This window comes from Crocodylus porosus, unplaced genomic scaffold (assembly GCF_001723895.1).
Source record: "Crocodylus porosus isolate Cpor-Errol unplaced genomic scaffold, CroPor_comp1, whole genome shotgun sequence".
NCBI lineage: Eukaryota > Metazoa > Chordata > Crocodylia > Crocodylidae > Crocodylus > Crocodylus porosus.
This window is the reverse complement of record NW_017728943.1, coordinates 87,482,431-87,506,908: the sequence shown is the minus strand read 5'-3', so window position 1 is coordinate 87,506,908 and position 24,478 is coordinate 87,482,431.

Below are 24,478 nucleotides of genomic sequence, written 5' to 3'. Positions count from 1 at the left end.
AAAAGAGGTGTACATACACCAGATGCTAGGGACAGGCCTCAAGAAGGACAATACGACAGTGGTCCACACTTGTAGGGAAATGACAAGGAAAGCTAAGGCAGCAACTGAGTTTAAATTAGCCAAGGGAGTCAAAGACAATACGTGCTTGGACTGGTGCTTCTCAGCATCTTTATCAATGATTTGGATGTGGGGGTGAAAAGCTCACTGGCCAAGTTTGCAGATGACACCAAGTTATAAGGGAGCATGGTCATGCCAGAAGATATGTTGCAGATACAGGCAGACCTGGACAGGCTGGAGAGTTGGGTCGACTGGAACCAGATGAAGTTCAGCACTCAGAAGTGTAAGATGCTCCATTTGGGGGCAAACAATCCCCAACATACCTACAGGCTTGGTGGTGACAATTTGACTTGCACCATGGTCGAAAGGGCCCTAGGGATAGTGACTGACCATCACATGGACACGAGTTGGCAGTGTGATACTGTGGCCAGCAGGGCAAACAACACACTGGCATGCATTAACTGTTGCATCTCATGCAAAACTAAGATAGTGATACTCCCACTGTACTTCACACTGGTGGGATCGCAGCTGGAGTACTGCATCCAGTTCTGGGTGCCCCACTTCAACAAGGATATGGAAAAGCTTGAGAAGGTCTAGAGAAGAGCCATCTGTATGATCAGGGACTTGCAAGACAAGTCATACGAGGTGAGGCTGAGGGACTTGGTAGTGGCTTACTGCTACATCAGGGGAGTACATCAAGAACTCAGTGAACACCTGTTCACCAGCGCACCCCTGAGGAAGACCAGGAGCAATGGATACAAAGTCCTGGAAAGCTGCCGCAGGCTCAATTCCAGGAAAAACTCCTTCAGTCAGGGTGTCCAGACTGTGGAATAAACTCCCTCCAGTGGTGGTGCACTCACCTACCATGGAAATCTTCAAAAGTAGACTGGACAGTCACCTTGCTGGGGTCACTTGACCTCAGTTGTCTTTTCCTGCCTAGTGCAGGCGGGCTGGACCTGATGATCTACAGGGTCCCTTCCAGTCCCTAACAATCTATAAATCTATGAACCTATGCAGTGCTGGGCTCAGGAAGGATGAGAATTCAGTACAAGCACGTGCATGATGCTAATAAAACATCCAGGGCCAAGAGGCAGAGCATGCCCTTCTATGAGGAGCTGCCATTCTTCCGTGCTATGGACAGTGTCATTGCCACTGGAACCATGGAGGGACAGAAGTTGTTGCAGGCAGGGACTCCACCACAGCAGGAAGTGTAGGAAGATTCTGTGATGATGGGACTGAGAACTGGGTGTGCCGACATAGGTCACTGATGGTGAGGGGGCACAGGGTCTTTAGCCTACTGCTGCTAGTCCCTGATTCACTGCAGGATCTAGGAGTGAAGGTAAACCTGCAGCTGGACCTGAGCTCCCTTGACATTTTTTCAGTCATTGTTGAGCACGTAGATCATGATGTGCAGGACCAAGAGAAATGCTCCAATACCATGGACATCGCAGCCCAGGAACTGGACCCTAAGGCCATGCCCTCCACCTCATGGGAATCCCTCCCTTCCCTTCCCCCGGTTCTTGACCTCATGGATTGCAGCTGAACACCCATCCCCAGGGGCACCATTTCTGACACAGCTGCTATGGGTGTGCTGCTTTTACTTTTCCAACACCTCCTTGCTGCCTCCGTTCTAGAGATATAGAACACCCCATAGCCTCCCGACTACAAGCTGAGCACCTGCTGCTGCAGCACCACCCACATCCCCCATGCCCAGCCTTCCTCCCACTTCTGGTAAAGACTCTGGCACCAAGTGAGGATGCTCTCATGTCCAGGATGGGATGGTTCTACCCTGCTCCAAGCTGTTGTGCCCTGCATTCCTACACCCTTGACCAGTTCCACTACATCATTCATAGAAAGCACAAAATAGACTAGAGCAGTGGTTCTTTTTGGACTCAAGACATCCATCATAACACTCAAGGCACCCCTCCATAACTTTTGTGAACTGAGTGGGGCTCAATTTCAAGAACTAATATATATATTACATTGCTTATGTCCTTGCAGAGAGTTTGGGCAGTGGAGTGGGGAGTACTGCAGGCAGGGGCAAGCCCGAGCCTGTGCTTAACTGACTAATTTATCTGCCTATCTCCTCACAACTTGCTTATCTCCTCACATTTCCGGGCACCTGCCAAAGGATCTGGCAGGACCCCAGGGTACCCTGGCACCCTACTTGCGAATCACAGGCCTAGATGGTACCTACCAACAAAAAAAAGGCAGGTTATGGCTGCAAAGGAAGATGCTTGAGGATAGAGAAATGATTATTTGCATTTATTTAATTTGAAAACTCTTTACTTATCTTATATAATTTACAGTGATGCAGAAATCTGTAGCTGCTGGACCTACCCTTAGAGACATAGAAGGTGGCACAGGAAAGAAAATGGAATTTGCAGGGGGCTGCTACAAACATTTGCTGCTGTGTTTTGAAAAAAAATGGTGGGACACTAAAAATAAATGCTTTGCCTCTGTAGTATTCTGTAATCTCTATAGTATGGTAAGAGGCTTATAAAAGAGCATTGTGAACATGTGGATTTGTTTGATCATGACTCATTTAGTCAGATGAGTCAAGGGCCAGTGATGGGGAAGTGTCAGCTGCTTTCATTCTTCTGAATAGCTTTGCGTTTAGGTTATTGAAAAGATGTTTGATTGCTGCTAGATATTTTTCTGTTGGATTGTTTAATGATACTGTTTTCACTTCAGTCAGGACTGGCAACAATAGTCTCTTAAAAGTGTTTTCCATTTGTCTCTGATTGAGTGCTCTTCATTACATAGGATTTGACAAAGCTGCAAATAACGTGCTAGAGATTTTTTTTTTGAAAATTTGTATGTATTCATTTAATGGTGCTTCATTGTATTGTCACAGAGGTCTCAGATTTTGTTGTTACCATTTTGAAGAAGCTAAACTTTTTTTATCCTTTCACACAAGAAGAAAAAGTAATACAAAAAAAGCCTCCATCTCTGCAGAATAATTAGAGAAGATGGTCGTTCAAGTCACCCAGACAGAATACAAAACTCTTTTTTTTATGAAGATTTTGCGTGTTGACACACATTTCCATACAGTTAGCCTGGGGTACAATTCCACTTTCCTTCTGTGTTCTTCTGTTTCCCACTATGTATCCTACATTTCATGTATCACCCCACTATTGTTTATTTTACATCAGTCATATTTTTGTGGCTTCCTGATGTGGCTACCATCTTTCTGTATGAACAGGCCTAGAAAAGATAAGGTGCTGAGTTTGGTATGTCTGTGATGCAGCGTGGGATAGATACCTGAGCTGGCTTTAAATGAGCTACCAGTCTAGCTGTGGTAGCATAGGACTCTGCTTTTCTGAGTTTCCAAACAGATGTTGAACTTCCGCAGGATTGAACTTCCCCGCAAAACAGTATTGTTTGGATCCAGTGCTCTGGTCCAACTTTAGTTGTGTCACATCTGAAACATGATGGTTGCAGCAACAACGAAATAATGCTATGAGTAGAAGAATAGATAAAAATGTGGAACTTCTATTATCTCTTCTTATAACAACACTCATGCAGGAGCTGTGTTAACGAGAGGAGAATGGTGGCTGGACATTGGATAAGGATTTCTCAGCAAGTGTTTCTGAACTTGAAGATGTCTTGTCTCACCCCCAGAGCATGTGTAAAGATTCCCTTAAGGTCCTGATCTGCAGAAGGACTTATGCATGTGTGATGCCTAGCACTGAAACCCCTAGCTTTTTAATCATCTGCCCGCCTGCATGAAATCCATAGCTCCGAGTTGGGTGCTTAGGTTCCATATGGAGTGAATCTCCCTGTGGGAAGAGACGAGTCAGGCACTTTCGAAGTGGAATCCTGAACATCTAGCATGGTGGGTGGGAAGCCATCTAAGCTAGCCAATAGGGAATGATAAAGGTCTCAATATGTGATTAAATCCTGTTCCTCTCTGGGGTACAGTTCTCTTTGCAGTGGTATGAAGAGGCATCTTCCTCCACTTGGGATCCATAGCAGTAAACCTATTCAGGGAGCTAGGCGCTCATACTTTTTCCTTCAAAAAATGTTTCAAGGAGCATTTCATTTTTTGAAATTGATGGGGTGGGGGGTGTTATCCAAGAGTGCTTTCATTACAGCATTTGGCATCCAGCTAGAAGACCCAGGTTAAAATCTGACTTCTGTGATGTAAAAATCGCGGTTCGTTTCTCGGGAGGCGAAAAAAACTCTCAGTCACAGACACACTCTATTAGCAACACAAAAGGTATATATTTGCAAATAGGGTCAGAGAGAGAGACAAAAGATCAAACACTCTGCTGCCCCTGAGGGAAACTGCCCAGCTGGCTTTATCCCCTCTTTCCTGACCATGTGTGCAGAAGGAGGAACTTTTACAACTCATTTCCGATTCATACAAACATGTATGTGAATACGTCAAATCATACGTCGCATGTGTATTATAATTAACTACTTAAGTATGCGGGGCGGATAGGCTTATATGTATTAATTCATTGCGCATGGGTAGAAAGTATCTGAGGTTACAAGAGTTTGAATTTTCCTTGCTTCAAGGCTAGAATTGCAATTTACTCTTATCTGCATGAGAAAAGCTGAGGAGTATATGCTTTACTGTAACAAAGAGATAGTAACTTTGCAAAACAAAGAGAGAGTGATACCTTAATACAAAGAGCTCTTAGTAGCTCTCCCAGTTCTCTCACCAGGGAGGGCTGACAGCTGCGCTGTTTTAACAAGACTTATTGATAATGCATTTTTAATAATATTTCTAACATCTGTCTGAGAGGTTTCAAAATGATATTTCTTATCTGGTAGGACAGAGGTTTAATCCCCAACTAGAGATGTTCTCCACCCTTTGTGATGAAGCTCTTTCACTTTGCACAAAATCATTCAATATTTTTCTGGCCAGAAAGAGGGGGAGAGAGTCAGCATGACTGGTCCAAACACTCACTGTGGCTCCATTTCCTGTTTCAAAGGCCATTTATGTGTTTTACATTGAATAGTTACATTAAAATAGACAAAATATCCTACCTAAGGCAACCTAGCCCAAAATGTGTGAGTACTTACAGGATTGCACCCCATCAGGCAGTAAAAGTGGTGGAAAGCCTAGTTCATGATTCCTGAAAGGGCTTAGATGGGAACTAGGTACTGAGCTGCTGAACATAGTCAAAGTTGGAGCCCTTCTGGACATGTGCAGAAGCAGAATTTGAAGTGTCTGGAGAGCTTTAATATTAAAAAATTAAGCACCCGAGGACTTTAGGGCCCCCAGTGTTAAGCGGTAGCTTAAGGCAGGAGTTTGATGCCTTGTCATCTAAATCATGCCTAAGTCCTACTTTAGGTGCCCCAGTCTTTTTTATATATCTATCCCCCAACACTAGCATTTCAGCTCCTGCCTTCCTTTCATATACAACATGCATGATAACTGTACCAATGGCCTGAGTACTCTTTTCCCTCTTGCATAAGCAGTCTTTGTCACACATTCATTTGAAGCAGTTGCAAATAATTGGAACATAGGTCATTTATACATGTGCTCTGTGTGGTGTGTGTGTGTGTGTGTGTGTGTGTGTGTGTAAACCTTTAATTAGAGTGGCTCTGAAAGCTGCTTTAATTAAAGCACCCAGAGCTTATCGTGTATCAGTGTCCCCATGCTGAAAAATGGTGGTGGGGGCACTTTATGTAAAACTTGTCAAATGAGCTTTAATTAAAGCCCCCCCACTGCCATTTGCATCATGGGGACATTGGTACATGAGACGCAGGATTCTGCTGGAGCGTGGTAATTACAGTGTGTCAGAGCAGCCTCACTGCTCATGTATAGGCACCCATAGTGACCAGATCAGCACATGTTAAGAGGTAACCCTTGCCTGAAAAGGGCCAACTTTGTAATGCCACGAGGGCACTCAAGTCATGCTAAGCTGCTTGAATGTGCTTATACTGCCATTTTATCTGGACTTAGTAAGTCTTTAATTGAACATGTGACACCACTCAGGATGGCAGAGCCAGAACTTTGTTAGGCATTGGGGGACAATAAACATAGGGTTAGGGAGGAAATATCAAGTGTATACTGTTTGCTTTACCTAAGATACTTAAAACTGGAATCTGCTAGGCCCTTCTTTGTATGGCTGCTTAGGGCCAGTGCACAATCTAGTCATTAAAATGTGATAGGGATACATTTTTAAAAATATATGCTCCTAGCTGTGCTCAACAATAATATGTATGTTTTCTTGGAAAAAGTAGACCCTCATGGCAAATTATACAATGTCCATTACTGACTTGAAGTGTTTATTTTTGTACTTTTTTTTCTTATATGAGCATTATAGTACAAACTGTGGGGGAAAAAATTCAAGCATAATAATACATATTCATTCACATTATCTCTAGTTATTATTTCTGATCCTCATTGTTTCCATTTGGGCAGCATTTTTAAAAGTGCATATGACATAGCAGAGAAACAAGAAGAGCTGAGCATCTATGGAACTCAACATAAATTGTCTGCCTCTTTCAAGACCTTGTACAACTTCTGCTGTTTCTTAGCAGGATCATTTGTGTATGCAAGGAAGGGGAAATCTTAACAGCTGAGCTTTCTGCAGGGGGTACATAAATATGAAGCTCTCTAGACTCCCTCTCTCAACTCCTATCTAGAAACTAATGTTACAGACTACTGTACCATTGCTAATTAAGTGTATTGTTCTTCTCTCCTCAGCAAATCTGCTTCAATTGAATTTTAATGTTATTTATCTTTTCCTAAATTGCATATAAAATGCAAATGTTAAATAAGAATAATAAGCAGTGGCACTGGTATATATAGAAACAATGCCAAGGAAGGCAACATAAACTAGCAAACAGGATAACAGCCAAAGTCAAGAGAGCAGAATTCTGTTCCTGGCTCTGCTGCTGACTTCCTTGCTGATATTTTTTACACAGATCATGAAGCATTTTTGTGACTGAATTTCTTATGTACAAAATGAGGATGATAATGCATACCTATTCTGTAAAGCCTTGTGAGATTTTCACATAAGAATGATCTTTACTGAATGCTAAATAAAGGTTGAACTCCAGAACTGACTAACTTAATGGCGAATATTTGTTTAAAACATACTGTGCAGGACTCTAAAACATCTCAGCGGCTTACTGTGCAGGACTCTAAAACATCTCAGCGGCCTGTCTCACCCTTTGGTCTTCCAGATATCTCTGTTCATAGTAAATATATATATTGAATGTCCACCAATTAGTGTGACTCAAGAGATGTTTATCATAGCAAGGGTTATCATAACTTCCTACTGACACAAGCTAGACCCTGAATGTGAACTTGCCATTGTTGAATTTCAAACAACAATGAATATTGTGACTCAGAAGAATACTCTGCTCTGAGAAAGGCAGAGTTGTTTGAAAAAAGAAAGCATATAGAAGGATATAGACTCTCTCCGCCCCATCCCCGCACTTACAGACATGCACACACATGCACTAGGAGAAAAAAACATTTATTTTGGGCTATTATTAAGCTATTTCTGAATATGAGGAAACCCAAATGTCAGATCCCTGATTTTAAATGTCAGGACTCATAGCACATCTCTAGGGGCAGTGCTTCTTAGAATGCTATTAAAGGTAATGCAGGGCAAGCAATAACATCTCTAGGATTTCTGCCACCAATCCTGATGTCAAATTCCAGTAATATTATTTTGATTATGAACAAAATAACTGAGAAATGTAATATCAAGGTAAAATAAAAAAAGGTCTTTATCTGTATTATATCTTGTATCAGTGATCATGTATTTTTTCATTTTTATCTACACCTGACATTAGAATCTATGTCAGAGCCTGACAAACTGTCAAGCAAATGCTTTGATATTGAGGTAGTGTGACTGTGTATCTCTCAATCCTTTTGCAGTACACTATGAGAGAACTTCTTTTACTGCACAGCATTGGTAAGTAGTGATTCCATGAGGACATAAATTCAGAAATATTGCCTGTATTCTCTTATGTCAGATATGTAGTATAAATTTTCTATCACTGGTTTGCCTTCATTTCAGGTATAAAAATTGCAGAAACATAAGAAGCATGAATCCATAACCTACATGCATTACAGTGCAGCATTTGGCCCATAGAAAGGGAGAATAGGCAATGGAGAAGAGGCCTGTATTTTACATGGGTACCAGTGCTTGGGGAGTTTAAAAAACCCTGGCAGTTGTCATGTAGTTTGGATCCAATTAGCTTTATGCTGGATCCCAAAAACTAAAACACCTGCCAGGCATGTGTGCCAGGGTGAGACATGAAGTTTTTGGGATCGAGCATAAAATTCGTTAGATCCTAGTTGTGCAGATACATTAATATCTTCAAGCAGCCTGTGTCCCTGCCCAGCTGTAGAGGACAACTCAGGGCAACTCAGCTATAATAGTTCAGAAACATTCAGATAGAGGGTGTGGCAGTTGTTGCTGATGCTGAGGAGCAGTTTCTAATAGGAAATTCTTATTGTTGTGCAGAGAAGATTATAGATGTAGGAGTTACATGCAGCCCTGTGGACTCTAGACTGATCTAGGCATAAGTCAAAATCTAGTTGAGTTCCAATAGCAATACCACTCTAGATATTGGCTGTAGTTGTTTTACCAACAACAAAGGATGAATCAGCAATAACCCAAGAGCTGAAATGCTCCTAGCTGTGGAAACCCCACACTTAACTTACTGCTAGGATCCTGAAGTATTTGTAAAGGACTGAGATGCTGCCATTCTTCTTAAGCTCCAAGGAGTTCAGGTGATACGTACTATATATTTTGGTGTGGCAGGGCACTGTTGGAGCCTGCTACTTTAAGGGCTGAGCCAAGCAGCCAGCAGGTGCTTGACTGCAGTGGTCATTTTAGATCTCTGGCAACCTATTTAAGGAGAGCAGTTTGCTGCTGGCAGGTGAGGCAGAAACATTGCCTGGCTGCAAGGCTGCATGCAACGTCTTGGAGGTAAGGGCAGGAGCTGTAGGGGATGGTTCCTGGTCCTGGGCATGACTTAAAACTGCACCCTGCTGGGAGTGGGTGGCCTGGTGGGGCTCCCAGTGGCACGGGAGTCCCCAGGAAATATCAGACCAGTTACCAGCCTGGTGAAAGGGTGCCTTAATAACCCCAGCTCCCACAACCAGGTGGGTTACCCCATAGTAGGGTCAAGAAGGTGGACCCAGGTTAGAGAGTGGGCTATAGACTCAGAAGCCTGATTTAGAATACACTCAACTGGTCAATGCTGGGGCCAGGACCAGAATGGTCAAAAGGGCCAGGGGCCCACTGTGAGGGATGCCCAGAGCTGAGGGGGTGGGGTTTCCAACTGGCCTTGGAGGTGAGGCCAGGGCTTATGTGGCCAAAGGTCCCAAGGGGACCATGCCTGAGAGGGGAAAGAGTCCAGGGAGCTAGGCAGCCCTGAATGAAGGTGGAGTAGGCTGCCTGATTGGAGGGATCTGGCTGGGGTCTGGATTGGAGGATTCTGGGGCCCAGTGTGGGGCCGGTGATGTTTAACATCTGTGAGGCTTGGGCTGCAGTGTAGGGGAGAAATGGAGTTACAGATAGTGCCTCCTGGCATTGGGGCAAGAAATGGGCAGCATCCCACCTAATTTACAACATAATTATATAAAAGCAAGGCATGGGAGGCGAGAAGGTGGGCGGTTTGCCCAGAAACAGGTAGGCGTGCCAATGGCAGATTGGCCCCAAGGAAGTCCCCTGTTACATATGGTCATGCTATAATGACTGAGAAATCATTTCTGAAATAAGATCAGAGTAGAATGTGTTTCTATACGTGTGTGTGTGTCAAACTACAGATATAGATATCATTTTGACATTTTTATATGTGAATATATATAACAGTAACAAGGTGGGCTATACTTCATCATTTTTGTTTGAAAGTTATTTATGGGATTCCAACTGCTGTGAACTCTGTTTTATACTATTTGTAAGATTTTCTATGTATAGTAAATGTTTTATTAAGAAGCTGTATATATATATATATATATATATATATATATATTTGTGACAGGGGGCCATCTCAGGGCTTGGATCTTACGTTGACCTGCCAACCTGTCCAAGTTGGGCAGTCCACCCAGTCTCACATGCCATGACTTTGTTGTTCCCAAAACTTGTGAAATTGCAGGAGGCTGCCAATTTTAGTGCCCCAATGCCAGGGGGCACTATCCATGGCTCTGTACCACCCCTACATCATGGCCCATGCCTCGTAGACGGCATCCAGTTATTATTACACCCCGGCTTCAGGCCAGGCTAAACTCGGTCCACTGTTTTGCCTCTTACCACCACCCCATTTGTGTTCACACTCATACTGCCCCCTCTCACTGGGGTCTTTGCATTTTGCTCTCTCTCACCAGGCCTTTTGTGCAGTGCCCCTCACTGGGACACATTCACCTTGACTTGTTCCTTTGAGTGGTTCCTGTAGGCCATCGGGCTTACCTCTGCACTCCTTGTCCAGCCCTGGTGCAGCCTTTCGGGCCTCTCTTGTGACTGTCATCTGCACAGTGATCAGGCAATTCACCAAACACTGGGCTGACTCTGATTTTAGCCCCTCACCGGGTAACACAACCTACCAGTTCCCTAATTGGGGCCAGTGACTTGCCCCTTCTACTTGTGGTTCCCTTTATGTCGCCTTACTTGGCCTTGGGCCCACTTGTGGCCTCAGGCATCTGAAGACTTACCTGGGCTTCAGTACTTGTTGCCATCTCTCTGGGGCCTCAACACACTTGCCTTCTCTCTGGGGCTTCAACACTTGCCCCTCTGCTCTGGGACCTCTGGGGTCTTACACCCCTGTGGGGCTCAGATACCTGAAGGTCTACATAGCTCCCATGCCCATCCCTGGTTGTGGGTAACCCACCAGGATGTGGGGGCTGGGGTTTTGAGGTGCTCCTTCTTGCCTTTCACTTGGGAAGTAACTGGCCTGGCACTTTTGGGGGACAGCTCCACAAGACCATGGACATCTCCACAAGACCACCCAACCCCAGCAGGGAGTAGTTTTCAGTCTTACTCAGGACCAATGTAGGCTTAACTGCTTTGGTCTTATCACCTACAGGGCTAGGTGTTCAGTGGTTGCTTCTGGCTGGCTCTCACCGGCCCAACTGTTCAGACCCCTTCTAATCAGGCAGACTCAATCACCACCATCATGCAGGGCTGTCAGCTACCTAGACTTTTTTCCCTACTGGGTGTGTCTCCCCTCTGGGACCTTTGGCCACACAGGTTCTGGCCCACCTCCAGGCCAGTTGGAACCCCAGGCCCCTGGCTCTGGACATCCCTCATGGTGGACACTCTAGACTTTTTGACCATTGTGGTCCTGGCCCCAGCAATGACCATTCAAGTGTTTTGTCTATGCTCTTGTGCTGCTCGCCCACTGCCTCTCAGCTGGGCTCACCTGAGCCCCAGGCCTTACCCCTGCATGTTCTAAATCATGGGCTTACCTGGCCCTGTGTAGGCCTGCAAGTTGTTAGCCTCATGCCTAGGCTTGGCCTTGCTCGTACTTGGCCCAAAGCCTTTCCCTAGGGGCTTGGGAACCTCCTGGGCCCCCAGGAACCTCCTGCCACCCCCAATAGTTCCCTTACCTCATGACGTTGTGTAAGCAGCAGCAGCTCAGCTGGGTGTTGTTGCTCCCCGGCTGCTTGCAGCAAACTGGTGGATCAGCCCTGTGGGCCTGGACCTAAAATGGCCACCTCATCAGGGTTGTCCTGCACCTGCTGGATACTGGCTCTCAGTCTTCAAGTGGCAGGCACCCAAAGGTGCACTGCCACAATATTCTTTGAGAGTTGACTGGAAATTATAACCACTTCCTTATCAGGCTTTTTTATACAAGAGCCCTGAGGTTAACTGTATATAACACTTCTATAAAAGTCCCAAAAGGTTAGAACCCTTACCTGTGCCTCAGTAAATAATTAAGCTGAGATGTAGAGAAAAGGGGGTTATATATATCACGTACTCAATATTGTCATTCCCTGTTACAAATCCTGTTCTTTCCACAGTGGCGGTTCCATGGAGAAGTTGTACTGAAAGGTCCTACTTACAGTAAAGAAATTTGCAGTGGTGTAGCATGCGACTTTGTACAATGGAACAGCATTTGGATGTGAGGAACAGTGCTATGTTATGCTTCAGTATTAAACTTTTCCTGGAGTCTAGCCTAGTTCTCTTCTGTAAGGCTTCCGTCTTCACATGTTTACAGGAAAAAAGTATTATATAGAGTTAGATCACTGACAGTTAGTACTATGAAATTCCTTCAGAAATTACATTTGATCTTTCCCTATCTATAGAAAGCACTATAAGCATCTGAAAAAAACACATGGAAGACTTTTGGAAAACTACTTTTAAATAGCTCTTATGTGTTAACCATTATTGATTTCTCTCACACATATTTCCCCAGTTTGCTGCTACTACATAAGTTTCATCATATGAAATACTGCAGATTTAGATCATTATCTCATTATTATTGATGTCTCCAAAATCACGTCTTCAGTTATCCTGGCATCAAGACCCAAACCACACTTCTCATCTACCACACTATTATCATCCCTACCCTGTTCAATGAGTGTGTAACTTGGATGACATATCAGATACATCTGAAAGCTTTAGTATGTTAACATCAGTGATATATTTGGAAAATCCTCCATATCATTTGAAAGGCAGAAGAATGAACACCAGCTTTGGTTCAAGCAAACACCACCAGTGTTGAAGCCATGATTTTATGGCACCAGTTCCATTGGACAGAACATGTCATAAGGATGTCTGACAGCCATCTCTCAAGACAGGTCCTGTATTCCCAACTCAGTCTAGAGGTGGGCAAAAGAAGAGGCTCAGGGACACCTATAAGGCCAAACTGAAAAAATGCAATATTTACGTCGATACTAGGGAGACTCAGGTACTGAATCATTCCCAATGGCACTGTGATTTATAACAAGGCATTGGTCATTTTAAGCAAACTTGCTTCACCATGGAGGTGGATAGATAAAAGAGACAAAGGGAAAGAGCTGTGACCCAGCATCACAAGGATCTACTCCTTCCTCCAAGAACTATTTGCCATTTCTGCAGTCAGATGTGTGGATCTCATATTGGCTTCCTCAGTCACCTCTGGATTCACTCATGACTTCTTTATTTACTAGAAGGCTGTCATCCTCATATTGAGGGACTATTGACAATTACATTGTAACATGTGGGATGCATAAAGGTTTAACTAAAAATTCATGCATCTTCCTCACTATTTTTCTTCTTTAAAATTGAAACAAATAAATACTTTTCTGCAATAAAAATGTTTACTACAAAAGTTCTCTTTTGTTCTAGCCAGCCCTTAGCTTTCTAGTTCAAGATGTGACAGCTCATGCTTTTCTGGTTCTGGAGGTCCCTTATTATACCCTAGTGTGTGGCCCTCATGCTTTACTTAAAAAGCAGAGCAAAATCAAATCCCAGGAGCTATGACCACATCTCCTTTAGGTGTTCTATGTCCATTTTCACCTTTTTTCTTCTCTAAATCGCTTCCTTCTTTCCATCTTTGTCTCTTGTTTAAGTGTCTGATTCTTTCCTGGTCTTTGGACTGTCTGCGAGGCAAATCAGCTAAAGACGCAAAACCAAATGCATAATAAACATCTGTGTGAATCCTCTCCCTGAGGAATAAAGTGGCCTTGGATCACAATAGCTTACTCTTCATTTTGTGTGAGATGTCTTAAGGTGGGCACAGCTGAGGCATCCAAAATAACTAGTAACTTTTGAAGACATATGCCTTTCAGCTTTCCTTCTTCAAGTGGAGATTGGTAGTTAGCTGTGTTTGTCTTCAGTCAGGAAACAGCAGTCAGACTTATGGTCTAGTCCATTTACAGCCTTCCCATCTTGCCACATTTTACAGTTACTTACTTGGGTTGTATGTAGTTTAAACTTATAATATCTCTATATACTTAATCTAATGCTCCTTGAACATGGTATAAATTAAACAGCTGTACACACCTTTCTAATTAACTAGCACTGTTTCTAGAGAAAGAACACATGTCAGCAGATCTGGGGTATTGATTCACTTTGCTGTTCTCCCCATCACCACTGTGAGAAAGGAGGAGGATAGCTCTTTCCCTCGCTCTCCTCTTTTGTGTGGCATCAGATATCAACTTCCAGATCTGTGAGTCACTGTTTAGTATCAGCACTCAATGTATGGATTCCATCTGCCCTGTCTGAGCATTTGTAAAGATTGCAGGTTTTCATTAAGCACTGTGCTGTTTGCTGGATACTGCTTTCACATGGGGGCTGTGTAAGATGTTCATCTTGTGAAGTGTTTTAAAGCATTTATATCCAGGTCTTAAATCTGTCCAGCTTGACCCCATGCTTCTCTGTCAAGGTCATGCCCAATAGAGGTGTGCAAGGCAGGCTGTATTCGATTCAGATTCGGATTTGGCCAGATTCGGGGGACAGTGATTCAGTTTGTTGATTTGGATCACTGTCCTGATTCAATTCGGCCAAATCCGAATCTGAAGATTCAATTCTGATTTGGGAATCAGCAGTTCGGCCATATACATGGTTTAAATGTTTTTCTACATACTTTGAGGTACCAGGCACAGCTCATGAATGCTGAGATGGTGGGGTGGATAGAGAGTCCCACAGAAGTACTTCTGGTACACTTCTGGGTCCATGGCTGAGCATGCATGGGACCTCCATGCTCCCCCTGGCTCAGCGATCAGCCATAGGGTGACCCTGGATGCCCCCCCAGACCCAGGAGGCACTAGTTGCCGAGCTGAGGGGTGGGGGTCCCCCGTGTTCTTTGCTTCTGGTCCGCTTTCAGGTCTGCCACCAAGCGTTCTGGGGACCGCCCCCTGTTCCCATGGGATGCTCCATCTGCTCCACCATCTCGGTGTAAATGAGCCACTTGGTACCTTGAGATATGTAGAAAAAACATATAAAGCTGTGTCTATATCCAAATTGTTGAATCTCTTCGAATTGATTCAAAGGGTTCCGATTTCATTTTGGGCGATTAAAGGGTCTCCTGATTCAATTTGGATTCAGAGATTCGGCCGTTGAATCTGGCCGAATCTCCACTGAATCGAATCAGTGACTGAAGCTTCACACAGCTCTAATTCCCAATGGGGGACTTGTTTGGTGTTGGCATAAAATACTGTGAGAATAGGTCTCTCCTTTTCCAGAAGTTGGCCCACTCCGTTGCTGTCCATAGGTTTGATTCCAATTTCAATGGAGGGCAGCTGTGCAGATGGAATAAATCTGGCTGCATCAGGATGTGATCTGCTTATTTCCTTTGTTTCCCTCTTTACTTTATACTGTCTGCTGGCTTCTTTCAGAGAAGTAATTGTCATGATGGTGGTAAAGGGCTTGCCAGAAAAAGAATTTGCTCCTGCTACACTGAAAGGAATGCATTTGGACTTGAAGCCCCGGCCACACAAATGAGGCTTTAATTCAAATGCCAGGCATTCAGAATACACTGGATGATGGGAGATATTCCTCCTTGTTAGTAAATTAAATACTGTCAGTGAGAACAAGAGACCCCAAGGATTCAAAGTTAGGGAGGCTCCTCTCTAAAGTATTTTAGGGATAGATGAATGGCTAAGGCACTTGAGCCTCAATTAGACAAAATCCTGCTATTTCTGTATCAACTTCCCCAAAAGCTTGTTTTGTTTTGTTTTTTTCCCTTCCTGGACTATCCCTCTTTTAATTTTCTTCGTCTATATCAGCCATGTTTACTTCATAAGGGAAAGCTGTCTACTATTCACAGAAAGATCAAAAACTTGAAGCTTTTGGGTTTTTAAAGGCTTTTTCTTTTATCCTGTGTTCCTGAGGCAAGCGCAGGTAGGGAAAAACATACACTAAGCACCCCAGAGCAAACGCTGCACTAAGGGGAAGGGCGCTGGGGTCTGTGTGAAAGAGTGGAGTTCTTTTTAAATTATTCATCAGTAGTCTGCTGTTGTGGATATTTACTATTTCCACATCTCTAATGACCAGCGTCTAGTGCTCTATTAGTCCTGTTTCTGCCTAGTTATCTTTTGTGAGCTTGGTAACAATCATAAAGCAGGAAAATACATTAAATTGAAATTGGAAATGATAGAAATCAGGAGGTGTTCCTAAAAAAGGAAGCAAAAGTGTATCTTTTCTATGAACAAGATGGCTCCCCTCTGTGTGTTCAGGATATCAATAACCTGACTGAAAAGGAAGGGAATTCTGGTACTGAAATGTAATAAAGGTAAAATGGGATCAAAGCAGACAGAAATGAGCTCAATTTTCTCATTTGCAAAACTTAAGCATTTCATATGGCAGCATTTTACAGTACATTAATGAGAAATATAATTAATGTTGAATTACAATAGAAGTGCCATAAAAGTATAAGGCACATATGACATCTACAGGAACATCAAATAAATTCTTTGTGAGGGTAGACTGGCAATTAGAATGGATGCCAAATGGATTCATAATGAAAGGGGACTTGAAGTACAGTCATACCCATTTTATTACCATGGCAATTACCTACAATTGCATTTGCTTTAATGGTGGTTCTTTGGGAAGAATACTAACACCTTGTTCTGAATTTTGGCTGACAAACAGCATTGGCAATGTTCAGGACCCTTCTAGTCCACCCTTATTGTAACATAAGGCTTGGCAATGTATATTTAGAGTGTTGAAATTAAATTGGTTTAGGATTGTTATGGATGCTAATAGTCTCAGAATCTTTGCTATAAAGAGAGAGAAGACAACGTAATGTAGCAAAGCATATCAGTGAAACATTTTTGTTCATTTTAGAAATGCTCAGATAAAATGCTATTTATTTGTGGTCTTACGTTTATGGTAATGAACGTAATTGCAATTAATTACTATAACATGTTCCTAACATTAATAAACTTGGTAATTTCAGTTAATAGCATGCTAAATATTATTGCACATTTCTTGTGAAAACAGGCAATGTCTATTAATCTTGGCAAATTTGAGGGGGGGGTTTTCTGGGAGGAGAAACTCTGCTTGCTTTAATTTAGTTGCAAAAAGCCTTTGAGTAGAGAACCTTTATATGTATGTGCCATGTTGAAATACCCATGTACTGTGCTCTGGCATTTAATCTTGCAAATTTTAAATTTGCAACCGAAGGGAAACTTTTGAAATATAGTCTGAGTTGTAAAACAAAATGATTTTGTTTCTACCAGCCTAGCTGGAGGTACTTTAAGGAAACCTAATACTGTTGAAAGATGGAAACTTTGTTCATAGACTTTGCAGAAATATGGTATGGAAAGAGAAAGATGGAATGCTTTTGGAATTAATGTCTGGGGAGTTTTGTATTTTTGTCAACAATATGAGTTTATTGATATAGTTTCATGGAGTTTTTAGTGGGTTCTCTACTGTTTTATTTTTTATAAGCCTGTAAAGCTGTCTTCACTACCTATAATAGTCATTAGCACTATATAACCCTTTTCCCAATTAGAAAACGTATTGCTTTTCTTTATAAAGAACCACATAATGTAAATCAAAGCACCAAGTAAATAAGCTATAATGGCATTCCTTGTACATTCTCAATATAAACAAAAGCAAAATGTTTCCATTTAAAAGGAAGATGATATGAGAGATGACCTTAGATATTATGTATGTCAACTGGAAGAGTAAGGAAGAGAAATAACTGGATCCTATTGTACATTTTCTATTTCCTTTTTTCCTTTGCCAAAGCACAGAGATTTATTTGAATCATTTCTGCAGAACACCAGACTCTGTTCTTTTCTTGTTCTCCTGTCAGATTGCTGTGCTTTTTATAGCATTTTTCCCTATTCTAATCTTTCCACACATTCCACTTTGTCCTTTGTAAAATCTAATGACCTAGCAGTTTTCTGTTGATAGTTACTTATCCAGAGTGCTCTTATTGCCTTCTAGGGTGTATCCTACATTCATTTTCTCCTGGTGTTAATCATTGCAACATTAGTTATTGTATTTATTAAGTAACTTAACATTCAGATTTTCACTTCAATTGACTTTGGAATAAAACAATAGATATGGAAATATCAGCAATAACTTATTTTTTCTAAGTAGCATCAGATATACTGAAGTATAACATTGAAATATTCATTTTAAACCAGATATATATCATGTACTTTGACCATTATATCTAGAGCAGAGATAGAGAAAATTACACTTTAGTCAGCTTTGCCTCGGTAGAAGTTTTTGAATTTAACATTTTTGAAATAATATGGTTTAAGATGGTTTCCTAAAGTGCTGTGCCTTTAAGACTCGCACAGATGAAAGGCAAATTACAGTTCATTCACTGCTGTCCCAGTAAGGTTAACAAAATGAAACGGACAGGCCAATAGAGTATAAAAAAGAGCCCAACAAAACAAGCTAATCAAGCAATTCTAGCGCTGGAAATAGTGGTTGGGCAGAACATTGATAACAATGTTGCAGACTGCCTGGACCTGGCATAGTCAGAATGGCTGTACATTTTTAGAGCAGGCAAGGATCACTTACATGGGGATGATCCTGAAGGAAACAGGCCTGGCAAGTGCATTGTCATCAGAGACAGTTTAGGTGCAGCCCTGCTGGCTCCCACAAACTGTTGCAACTAAGGCAATTTTGTCCTCAGCTGCAGATGGCCATGTGATGATGTGAAAAGTTCCTTCCTTTATTATCTTTAGGGTAGAGCAGCTATCTTGGCTAGTGCCATGTGCCTAGGTCAATGTGTAAGACTCCAAAGACCTTGAGGTGTAGTTTTAGTTGACTGTTGTTGATATTTCTGTTCTTACCAAGTCTTACTATGAACAAAGTTTCACATTGTAGGTATGTGTAAAATCATCATTGACCTATTTTATCCTTCAGCAGCCTGATCACAGCTGGAGTTTGCTAAGAGATATGGTTCATCACCTCGGGGATAAAGGCTTGTGCTTGTTAGATTCAGGCAGCCTGGTTAGACTTGGTCCAAATTGCTCAGAACATGACCTTGTTACATTTTCTATGTTGTTTCTTAAATGCTTCTGGAACCCAGGAGAGAAATACCAGGAACCTGCTATTCCACTGATATCTATGTAATTCACTGGTAATGTCTCCCCTGCAACTCCTCCATTCTTATGTGGCTTTGTTCTTACAGAAGGTAGCAGTGTGCTTCCTCATGGGATATTCTTATAATGGAAGTGGGTGAAAACTGTGCTGGGGAGCTGAAAATGAATAACGAACAAACGATTTTATATTGCAAAATGTTACGTTTGGAAATTAATTTGAATGAGTTAATATTTATTTTACCTGGCATTTTTATTATTTGCATTTGCTTAAAGACCTGTCTTTATAACAATAGGTATGCCTGAACACCAGGGTGCTTGAGATAGAGCAGTATGTGGAAAGTTTTGCCTGCCTATGCCAGCTTCCAAAAGGTCAGATCTTGACTTAATACATATTTTTCTAAAGAACAAGTCTTATTTTGGAAGGTGCAACATTGTTGCTTATGGGAAATACGGTACTCTGGGTCACCAATTTGAATGTTGCCCAGCTCAGCAAGAATTAAAAACCATTCTCACCTACTGCCTGTTGAGTCATCCCTTCAGTCTCAACTCCCACACCACAAACTTTCCCCCCTATTACACAAATGTTCTATGAAGGTTTCAGTAGGCCAGGAGCTGTTAAGGTTGTAGATTGGCTCTAATCCTTTTTGTATACATTGCCCAGCACAAAAGAGCCCATCTGTCATGTTCTTCTAAGGAGAATTTCTGCAGCAGGAACCAAAACCTGTACTAGCTAAAAAACTGTGAGAATTACTAACTAAAACATCTGTGAGCATCTCTCATGCATTGCAGGTAGGTTAGAGGGAAATCAAAAGCGGGGAAAAAGGAGCCAGAATAAATTGGTCTTTTTTCTTTTTTTGAAGACTTCTGAATTTGGTGACTACCTCATAACTTCTTTAGGTCTGTTACCTGATTTTCAGGTTTTGGGGCTTGTAGCACTAGAGCTAGCAATAGAAAGAATTGTGCATAGGTTTGGAAAGTTGAATCTGAAAGTGGAACAAGGGGAATACTGGTGAGAGAGCCTGACAATGAAAAGAAACTTTGAAAAAAGAGGGACTTTTAAAGATGGGGAGACAAAGAACTTGACAGTTCAGGAATGGAAGGAGACTGACAATGCATGACAATATTTCTCAGTTGTTGGTGGGAATAAAGAGCAGCCAGCTTAAAGAGGCAGGTCTCTTTAGTTACCTACCATGGGTAAGGAAGGCATATTACGAACTTATCCAATCTTGTGTGATCTGTCCAGCTAAAGAGAATGTATGCCTAATCTGTAATTTTATCATTTCTGGATATGATGCTTTCCATTTAGTAAAACAGTTTTCATTCTAATTCATGCTACCTCCAATAACCAAAGCACTGGGTTTACATTGTAGAAAAGCTAAAATGTTTGTCAAGGTTCTGAAATAATTCAAGAATATACTCAATTTTTCACTTTGTCCAGATTCTGTTTCCACTTGCTCTGGAGCAAAATTACATTGTGGCTTTGGGAGTTGAATTTAACCCTGATTTTCTTTTTATCTGTCTCAGGACCTATATATTAATACTCCAGGAACTTGCAAACATTTACTTCCCCAAGGTTTCTTGTGAAAGTCTCATGGTTTCATTCTTCATGTATAAAATATTTTTTTTCTTAATAGGTCTTAATGCTGGGCAAAAGTACTGGATTGCCAGACCTTGAGAGTACAATCTTCTGATTAGGTAGAGTGAAATTTATCTTTATGCTGGTGTTATGTAAGTCCACCTGGAAGGACTTGATGTGAGCAGACCAGGGGAAGGGTCACAGAAAGGGATGGAGTAAATGGTGTCCATGGTTTGGGAGCCCATCCACTTCCAGGAAAACTGGAATAGCAGTAGATTCCCCCTTCACTCAGGAAGTAGGATAAGGTGTGTGTGTGTGTGGGTGGCGGGGGGGAGGGCAATAGGAGCACCATCTTCAGGTGCTGACTTAGGAGAACACAAAATAGCAGCTGTAGCTGCTGTTCTTCTGGTCACTGTGTTACTGCTTGACTGCCATTGCTCCATGGGCTACTTCTGGGCTGCTGTTGCTGTGTGCACCGCTGCTGTCACCCAGGGTACAGAACTTCCCAGTTGTGCCTCTGCACTCAGAAATGCCAGAATTTCATCCCTCCCTCCAGAAGTAGTAGTGCTGGCAGTAACCCAGAGGCATAGGGTTGGCTACAGGGAGATGTCCTGATACCAATCTATTGGCTGGAATCATGGGCAACTGGTGCCACCTTAATCAGGGGAAGCATGTGCCCCCACCCCAGCCCCAGTGACCAGTCAGTGATGGGGGTGGGGATGCTCCCCACAGCCAATCTCGCTTACCAGGCTTGGTGGGGGGGCCTTCCCCATGGCCAATCTCACCAACCAGGGAGGGGATACCCCCATGGCTTATCACACCAGCTGGGAAACAACTGTAGCACTCCTGGAAGTGGCCTCAGTGCTTCATTTGGTGCTCCCACTCCCTGGCCTGCACTCACAGCGGGGGCACTAGTGCTCCTGCCTGCCTGCCCTGTCCATCACCTAAGTGGAGAGTGCGGCCTGTCAGGAGGTGCACCAGTGCTCTCAGGGGATGCATGTGCACCCCTCTACACCCCTCTACAACCCATGTGTTGCCACTGGCTGGGACATTTGGTACTCTCCCCCTGCTTGTTACACAGAGTTTTCTGCAAGGGTGGTGTTTTTGGGGGCCCCTTACAACAGAAGCTGAAAGTAAAACCCCCACTGATTTGTGCTGGTCCCCCATCAAAGCTATTGCGTCAGACTCCCAGGTGGATATCACTGTATCAGTTACAGCGGGGTCATATTTTCCAGCTGGTCTCCTCAGCCACAAAGGCTTTATGTACTTTGCTGGCATTATACGAAGCCTTAGAATCCGACATAATCACATGACTCCAGGAGCTGTGGGGAAAACGGAACCGATGAAACAGGTATGGAAGGGATGCATCTACTGTTTGAGACATGGGTGAGGCCTGAACAGCTTCCTCATGGGCTAACTTTGGGGAGAACAGTTTGAGCTCCTCTTTTCTACCCATTTGTTTCCAAATAGAGCCTGATCAGTTAGGCGTTATGTTCCTGGAATGGTTTTCACTTCTACAGAATAGCTGAGGCATTGGTAGCCTCAGCATAAGCTGCTTTGACTGACTCCCAGTTTCAAAACTGTTCTGGAGAGACCCCCTTTCAGGCACAACTAGTAATCCACATAGCTGCGAAAGAGGTGGTTTTCATTTTTCAAGTTTTTAAATTTACATCCACCTGGTATTTTAAAGATGCCTCAAGGGGATTTTAATAGAAAATATGAGAAAGTAGCTGTACAGAATGCTCAAATTCACACACAGACTGAAAAGTTATAGTGCTGCGAGGTGTAACGTATTGATTTTCCACCCCCCCAGTTGTATAACAAAAATAGAAAATCTGATCCAGGGCCTATGGAAATCAGTCTTTCCACTTGCTTTATGGATACTGAATCCAACCCAATATTTGTGGCATAGGAGTAAACAATGTGATAAACAATCTTATGCACTTATCAGATATCACCTGCCCTTTGGCTTCTAGTTTTCTTCAAAAGCAGACAAACAAAAAACTTATTCATGCATCATGGATGTCATCTTTTTTTTAAAAATAGAAATAAACTAGACAACAGCAGCCACAGGAAAGGGACACTCTACAGCTCAAGCAGAAGAGCAGGGTTGTGTTGTCTAAGATGGCACATCAAATGTGTAAGAAAGCATATATGACCTGTATGTGTGTGAGCAAGTTATTTAGTGCAGTGCAAGCCAGGGCCTCTAGAGCTCTCTGTTGTTGCATTTTTCATTGGGAATGTTTGCACAGCTTACAGAATAGGGCCATACAGCTTTGTACCCAAATGGCCTGTACATGAATATAGAAAGGCAACTACGTAATGCTGTAGAATAGGTGCCTGAGTTGAGTGGTGTAGATACAAAGCTGTCAGCCAGCATGACAAATCCTATAGAATAACAATAATAGAACTAGCTGAAATTTGTGTCAAAAGGCAAACTCTTCAAAGTTCAGAATTAAATAAAAGTCATTGAAGGTAAAAGGAAAGAAAAAAACCCAAACAAAAATATGATAAGCAGGATCATTTGGAAAACAAAGGGGGGAAAGAAATAACATACCAGTGAAGACTGTGTATCAAAAGGATTGTTGTGACAGTACATCTCCCCCCATGTAAAAACATCAAGGAAATGTTATTAAGAAAAAATATAACTCAGCAGCCTTTCTCAGAGGAAAGAGCAGAAGCAGCTTATTAAAACAAAAGGAAAGAAAAGTCAGAATTTAGAAAATAAATTACAAGCTGGGAGGAAGGAATATAGGGAAAAAATATCTTGCTTCCATCCTGTAGAAAATCTTCAGTTCTGTTGTGCTGTTCTGTAGACTTTATGTGGTAATAAATGTTTAAAGGTGCATATGCTCTAGTTTGGTCTGTTGGATATCAGTGTGCAGTTTCATGGCAATTGAACAATGCACTATTATTGGAGAGCTAGTAACCAAATCATTTATGGTTTCTGGATCAAAAGCAGAGTGTTTGTATTTCAGTGAAGTAAATGTCACAAAATATGGTAAACATGAATGTTTTTAGTCTATATTATGACTAATAAATTCTGACTAATAGCCCTTAATTGTTACTGCAGTTCTACATGTAGCTAGATAGACAGAAAATAGCATGCCCCAGAACAAATGGAGGCTTGATTCTACAGTGAGTTGCTCTCACCAGCTACATTTGTACCCTGGATGCTCCAGCATGCTGGGAACTGGGAAGAACTGGGCAAGGGCTGTTTGCCCAAAGTGGGGGAATGTGTCCCACAATAAAGTGCTCATGCAGGGCCACTATTTGTGCCACTGCAAGCTCACGTACCTGCTCATTTGGACATGGCCAATAAGGACAATTTCTCCCTTAATAGCTTTAGACCTGTCTTCTTGAGAGACTGCTTCTTTCCCCGTGCTGTACTGCCACAGTTCTAGCAGTCAGTAGCCTCCCTTAAGCTGAAGGCTCTTTGGCTAAGTACAAGACAGACAGTCAGAAAGCCTGAGACTGAATTGATCTAAGCTTCATCGATTGAACTGATAAGCGAGTGAACAGACATTCGCTTTTGATTTCAGAAATGTAGCCACATGCCTGCAGTGTTCAGGCCAGAAACCAGGTGGGGCAGGGGGAGGGATGCTAGCACATGCTTTCCTGCTTGCCTGGAGCAGACAGCTTGGGCCAACGCTAGCCCACCCACCCTATGAGGAGGGGTTTGTGGGATAGGTACAAAGCATCCTGGGATGCTCTCGGACTGTGAGTTAACTTGAATCTGGAGGGTTTATATACAAAGCTGCTGATTGGGCCTCTTGACTTTGGAGTTTAATCTCTTTTTGATTGTTATGTTGCTTAGATGTGCTGACCTAAAACACATAGTTTCATAGTTTCATAGTAGCTAGAGTCGGAAGGGACCTAGGTAGATCATCTAGTCCGACCCCCTGCCTTGGCAGGAAAGAGCACCG